Raw genomic sequence first — 7,640 nt, 5'->3', positions numbered from 1 at the left:
TTTTGTTTTTCTTAGTGCTAATTCATTTTGTCTTTCCGGTGATTGCCTGTTTATAAAGACTGTAGGGTAGCACCATGGGCATCTGATGTATGACATTTCTGAGCCTCCTGTATCCTGTTGTATCTCACTACCTCTCTGAGGAAAACTCATTTGGATTTTTGTGTGGATTGGAGGAGTTATTGGCATTGATGGCTTCTGAGGAGAGGGAGAGTCACCCTTCTTTGAGAACATGACCTCAGGTAGATTGTTAGTGTTCTATATGCACATACTCATGTGCATATAAGCAGTACTAATTGGATTCAGAGGTTATAAACATATAAAAATGAATTAAAAGAGGATAAGAAGATGGGAGGTGATGGCAGCAGATGCATTAGAGAGGATTAGAAGGAAGTAGTTGTGGAAAGATATGACGAATAGTCACATTGTAACCTTCAAAGAATAAAGGGGCATTATTTAAAAAAATACTTTGATGGATTAATTAAGTGATTAAAGGCTTGACAAGGGTGTGCAAGACACGGGGTTCAATCAACAGCACAGAACACTAACTTAATATCATGAACTAAATGGCATCGTGTTCAATAGACTGATGGTAAGTGAAATTTTACATATTAATGGCGGTTCAGAAAGCAAGATTTTCAGCACTTTCTTTTCTCTCACAATGCTTATGACATGTCATAAAGTACCAGTATGATCAATAATTCAAGAAAAATCCAGATAAACATAGGGCGGTGTGGTTCCAAGGCCTGTCAAAAGGAACTCAGTTTCATTAAAAAATTTAAGACGAGGCAATTGAAACATGGCAGCAAAAATTTCCATTTTACTTAATGTAACTAAACAGCCACATTTACCCACAGTTAGAAGTGCTGAAATTAGATATGCCGTTGGAAACTTAGTTTCCCAGTTTGTTTTTTTTTTTTCAAAATTAAAATACCTTTGACCAGGGAGTTCTACTTCTAGGATTTATCTAACAATCTCACTCAAACACCCACCCAAAGGAATTTCAGTGCATCTTTGTCATTAACGTTCAAGTGATCCTAATTCTCATTAAGAGGTTCTAATTAGGTAAATTATGAGCAATTTAAACTATGAGGCACTACCTCAGCAATCAGAAGAGAATCTATAACCCATAGCCGCAAAGAGTGGATATGATGGGAGATGCTGGCAGTGATAGGAGTTAGACTCAGTTTTTATGGTGAAATTAAACTTTAAAAATCAAATACAAATCATGTTAAAGCAGTTTGCAAATTTTGTATAAGCTATAATTGTGGGGTAAATACTAGAATAGGATGGAACGGAATGAGTACAGGTTTAGTTTGATTTGCTAATATCTCATTTATGAGATTTTAATTCATGCTTAAAGTTTAAGTGGGCTTTTTTATTACCTCTTAAGCAGTATTTTTTCTATTTTAAGAAACAACAGAAAAAATAAAATATTAATATTAATCAACTCTTAAAATCCAAATGCTCTTTCAAGATTTAGTTCTTTATATAAAAATAAGCAAGCAACTCATTTCATTCTTATGTGAATATGTTTCATCTTGAATAATTTTAAAATTATGTCCATTTTAAACAATTGTTTAACTGTTTTAACTAATTTATTATTAGTAAATGCTTTATTTTTATACCTATTTATATATCTATATTAGCTGGAGTCATAAAAACTCCTTAGGCAAAGTGATTATTGGTAGTGAAAATATTTTTGATACTCTGTTCTCAACAATACCTCCACTCTTTACTTCCATAATAATTATGTGGACATGGAAATTTTTAATGACATTTCTTTATGCTGTCTGTACTGCTTGGGTGTCCTTGAACTTTATAACTAAGAAGGATTCAGGTTACCCTTGCTACTTAAAGAACTCTTACAGAAGGAACGAACCATCCTGCGCTCCTGTTAGTGCAACCGAGGACTTAGCTTATCAAAAACCATTTTGCTAGACACTCAATCATAACTATAAAGTAGTTCTTTTAAAAAAGACTATGAGTTGCAAATATCCCAGCAACAAATTTAGGTAAAATTGGAGAAAATTTGCTAAATTTAGGAAGAGCAGGAATGGAGCAGCAATGACATTAGTATTAGTGAAGCAGTAACTCAACAACTTCCAGTTATTCAACCTTGGAAAGTAGACATGAAACATAGATTTCTTTTAAAAATTTTATTGTAGTTATTTTATTCAGTTAATGTGTATGTGGGTGTGTATGTGCCATGGTGCACATGTGATGGTCACAGGGTAAGTTGCAGAAGTCTGTTGCTTCTCTCCACACCATGTGGGTCACCAGGGTGAAGTTCAGACCTTCAGCGTCACTAGAAAGTCCTTTCACCATCTTGCCAGCTCTGAACCATGATTTTCTAGTATTGGATGGATACAAGAAATTGGAACTCTGCCTGTTATAATTTTACGTGCAACAAGTTAACTTTCATTTATGACTTTCAAATGTTAAATACCATTGTTTTATAGCAACAATCTGACCATAGTCTAGAATTTACTTAAATGATCTAAAATGGATCTTTAGATTTAATTTTTCTTTTAAGCACATGAACTTTATTTTTTTTCTAATATATAACAAACAAAAAATAAAACACTTTTCTATGTCTCCTTAAAAAACATTCGGTTTACCTAATTTGACAAAATGTTTGAGAGAGCTTTTCAATAAACTGTCCTTTTCCTCTGAAGTTCTAAAATGATATACAGAAAAAGTTAATGTACCAAGTGCTTTTCAGGGTCACTCATCACATGATCAAATTTAATATTGTCAAAATTGGTCACATCTTCATGATGGCTGAGTGACTGCACCATTATTTTCATTCACTGTGAAATTTTCTCCACACCACGAAAAATACTTCTCCCAATTTATTAGTCACATAATAATATTAAGAGTGACAAATAGATATTTTGGTAACAGATCACCCAATAAATTTATCTCTTAAAATAAACTAAAATTTAACACTAAATCTAACATTAAATATTAAAGGGTACTATTCTTTTTGCATTGTCTAGAACTCTCCATGAAATCCAGGCTGTCCACAAACCCACAGTCAACATGTTGTCTCAGCCTTTCAAGCACCTGCTATTCCTAGCTAATGTATTTTAATTTAATTTATACCATGCATTGTCTTTAGAGAATATTTGCCTGCTTTGTTTTATTTCATTTTGCGGAAGTTTTGTTTAGTGTGATTTTGGGATGAATAATTGATCCAGCCAATCTAGTCTGTCGTTTTCAAAGGATAATATATGATTGGAAAGACAGAAACATACGAAAGAAATGGAAGTCAAATATTGAAATTGTTAATGAAGTTTATAAAGGGAGAGCAAACATTCTGAAAGTAAACAGCAGCGTTTCGTTAGTTTGAAAGCTTTAGTTCCTATACAGAGTTTAATGAAACGAGTTTAGTTAGAAAACAACCTCTGTTGGCACGGGTTCTATCAGATAAACAGCTAAACTGGTGTTTCTAAAGAATGAAATTTCAGTTTGTTTGCTCTGTTTCGGGTTTTATTCATCTAGGCCAATTATAATCACTTCTCTTGATATTCTATTTAAACAAAAGTTTTTGTTTTTCAAGGAATATGACATTTAATTGTTATTATCAGTTTTAATAACTAGTATTAGTTATTTGCATTTTACAGAAATCAAAACTCATGCTAATAGTGAATTGTTAGTATTCATCCAGTTGATTTTTCTGGAATAAATCCTTTTTTTTCTTTATGAATTATTCAGATTATGGGTAATCTTGATATACTTCATGTTTTACTCTGTTTCTTCTGAACATGGAAAAAGTGATAGGCAGTCTGTGGACCTGTTATTATGTAAGGGTAGCTACTCTCTCCTGTAATTACAGACATGAGTTGTATGAAGTTCTTATTTAACAGCTACAAATTTTCAATAGTTTGGAACACAAACTGAGACATAAGCATGAATTAAAACACGTGGATAAAGATTAAATGTTGTGTCCACCACACATTGTGCATTCATTACATTTCTGCTGCATAGCTGCAAAAAACAAACAAAAAAAACAAAAAAAAAAAACAAAAAAAAAAAAAACAAAAGCAAGAACTGTAAAGGGTGATGCTTTCACACTTAGTTTTTCAGCAAATAACTTTAGCACAGACTTGATATCTAGTCAGATTTTGGAATTTTGAAATCCAGAGAGGCCAGTAGGAGACACTGGGTCCCACGTTGTAGGCAAAGCTGAAGCCTAGGATGGAGAGACTATTCTTTCTGTCTGGCTTATGGTACAGCAACCAGGGACCAGTGTGGGGCTCACCTATACTCTTTGGATTGTTTTGCTGCCCGTTCTCTTGCTAAAATTCTTTTCCATACATCCCACTAAAACCCTCACGAATTACATCTTGAAATATTTCTATCAGCTATAGTGGAAAACAGCTTTATCCCTGACATTTGGGACGTTAGGGCAAGAGGATTCTTATTAAGTGCCCTTTGATTGCTGGGTCGGGGGGATAGCAAAGATAAAATAAAATAAAATGCCTCTATGATTAGCACCTTCTACCAACTTCTTGCCAGACATGGAGCCTTTCTCAACTATGCCGAGAGATATTTGCCTAGTGAAATCTCCTTCCAGAGAGTATGCTGTCATGTTTTCTGATAAGCCCGTTGGGGTGGAGGCTTTACCTCCATTTTGCCAGAGCAGGGAATGCAAACATTTGACCAAAGATTCTTTTTCTTTCTCTACCTGTTAAGCAGCCCAGGTGTTCCTCAGCAGCAGTTTCTACCGAGACTGCTGGCTCAACCTCCACCCCGCCTCACTCAGCGAGGAGACAATGAGACCAAGCACACCTGGGCAGCTTGTTACTGACTTCTCAACAGACAGCAGGAGCCCAATTTGAATTGATTCCCCCTTTTTCTCAAGATCAATATGAGACTAATGGGCAACTGACTCCAGTGAGTATGGCACATGCTATCTTTTATTGTGAGCAGTGGGTTGGAGTCTGGAACTGTGGATGGAGAAAGATGCATTTAGGAACCAGCCGAATCTTACACGGGAATGGCTGGCACATAGGCAGACAGATCTTCCTTTCTGGAGAAAGACCTTCTGTTTATGATCCTGCACATTTCTGGTTAGGACTAAATTTGTATTTATCATTCTGTAATTTGTCAGAGGGTATCCTGAAAACTCTGAGATTTAGGCGAATGTCTATATTATCCTACCAAACCATTGCAAATATTACGAAGTTACCAATGCTTTTTTTGCCCAGAAGATGGGCAAAATGACAATCTTAAAATTATTCCCAATATTGTTTCTCACTGATGTCTCCTCTGAATAAACCTTACTATTGGGTTTCATTTTGCATCTTTCTGTATTATGAAAACAAAATTGTGTTATTTTCCTGTCTTCTAAGGAGTAATTCCCATGTCCTTTTGTAAATAGGGATACATATTCGTTCTGTTTGAATGGAATTAGGATTGGAATTTTTCTCAGTGATAGAAATATAACCCACTGCTTTTTCTCATGGTAACAGTATTAGTGGGATATTTAGTCTCACAAAAATAGAGTTAACTTTCTCATGCCTAGGAAAACACAGACAAAATAACTTGAATAAATCTCAGATATCTGTTTTCATCAAACAAGAAAGTTTTAGGATTGTGCTATCCTCAAATTTACAAATATTTTGTGACAAAACTATAATATATTGAAAAATACCACTGGCTATAAAACCATACTTACTCATGTCTGGAGTACCTGAAGTCAGGTCTGCATTAAATCTGGCTACTTTGGAGGTCACTGTTAACGAATAATAATTCTTTGGGCTTTGGTGTGAGGCGCATCTGTGCTCACATCTTTCAGCAAAGCAACAATGAGGGAAGGAGGTTTGGCAATCTTCATGTGTGTAGCTTACAGACCTCAGCTAGTAGCCTGGAGAGTTTAGGGAAAGCGCTGCTGGTTGGTGAGTACCCTTCCTCCCCTTTCTAAACCTGCCTCCCACTGTTGCTTCTGCTAACAGAGTTTGGCTTTGTGTCTTCCCGAATGTCTAACTTCATTTACTCTTGGGGTCTATCAAGACACTCAGAACTAGTCCTTTATGTAGCCATGGAGAATACAATTATAATCATGGCGGGTTTGGAATACTCCATTGCTCAAAAGCAAACCTATAAGGTCTTTTGTAGGGCTGTTGTGTGATGAGCTGGTCAGTGTGATGGAGATTTTGATCCGTCCACACGCCATTGAAAAATAATTGGAGCTTTATAAACCGTTGGATGTAAACAAGATTAATTTTATGGCTGATTTCTTTTTAGCTACAACTTCTAATCTCATAAAAATATGAGCCCATATCTTGATTTTGTGGAAGATAGTTTGTATTTTCTTAACTATTCTCCAGGAAAGGAATACTCACTTTGCACAAAATAAACCAATGTTGAGATTGAATGAGCTCATAAATAAAAATGTGGCTTGGAAACATATAGCAACATAAATATTCATTGTAATTAAGGAGGCAGTGCAGGCCCCAACAGTGTCTAGATATTCAACTCAATGTAAATCTAATTAGAATGTTTCACATTTGAAATATATAGCTGTACTTTTCAGCATTCCCAAAAGAACACAGTGGGCAGAATCAATGAAAAGATAATACTGTGCACATAAGTGATTAACTACAGTCAGACTGAGATCTAGGAATACTGTATGTTTCAGAACTATTCATGTTATCTATCAAGCCACAGTAGTGCTGGTGTAAGGATTCCATTTTGGTTAACCCTGAGAAATAATGTTTTGTTTAATACTAGCAACATGTGGCTGACTTGAAATAGCATTTTCTTGGTGGCATGAAAATTGTGATGTTATAATAAGGAACACATTTTGATTAAAAGAAGTCATGTGAAAGCTGTGTTCTGGAAGGAACCCAACATCTTCCTGAGCTTGTTCTTTTGGACACAGCAAGCTTGCTCTCAATGGTTAAGGAAGATTCACTCACTCTAAGCAGCACATGAATCCGATAAATTAAATTTTCTGGCATCCAGCATAATAGAGTCAAATTTGATTTCTTAGATAACAGAAATGGATAGCTGATATGATATACATACCCATATTTGAATGCAAATGTGAACTTGCTTCAAAATGAATTCTGGAAGAAGCCCAAATATAAAAGAAAAGTCACAGTTTTCTAGAGACATTCCATCAATGCCTGAATTGATTACTGAGAAACTTACTAAATACCAGATGTCCATTTTATCTTCCCAATTCCATTTTAGGAAAAAAGAAGAGAATTCAGTTAAGGTAGACTCGAGAGTTCTTTTCAGTGTTTGTTCTTTGGGCTGCTTCTGTGTGGTCCAGTCTGCAGACAAAACACACTGACTGCATAGCCTTTGGAGGATAAGGGCCTTCTGCTTCATATCCTTGGTTCAGGCTCATTGGTTAATTTTCTCATGTTAAAACCATTTCCCTGAACTGGAAGTAGGATGGATTAAGAGTGTGGGCATTCAGCTACAGCAACTCATTTTTCTAGAGTTAGAATCTAGTGTGGAACTGGAATTACCAATCTGACCCCTGCTCTCTCTCATAGTTTCTTTGGGTGATTTTCTTCTGACTCTGTGTTTGGGGTAGTCTCAGTCTATAAAAGGAGTTTCTGAGCTTTGACTGTGCTATTAGCTTTGATTTGGGAGCACTAAGAAATCTTTACGTCTGCACA

The sequence above is a fragment of the Microtus ochrogaster genome, chromosome 19, assembly GCF_000317375.1.
Source record: "Microtus ochrogaster isolate Prairie Vole_2 chromosome 19, MicOch1.0, whole genome shotgun sequence".
Classification (NCBI taxonomy): Eukaryota; Metazoa; Chordata; class Mammalia; order Rodentia; family Cricetidae; genus Microtus; species Microtus ochrogaster.
Note: the sequence above shows the minus strand (reverse complement) of the source record.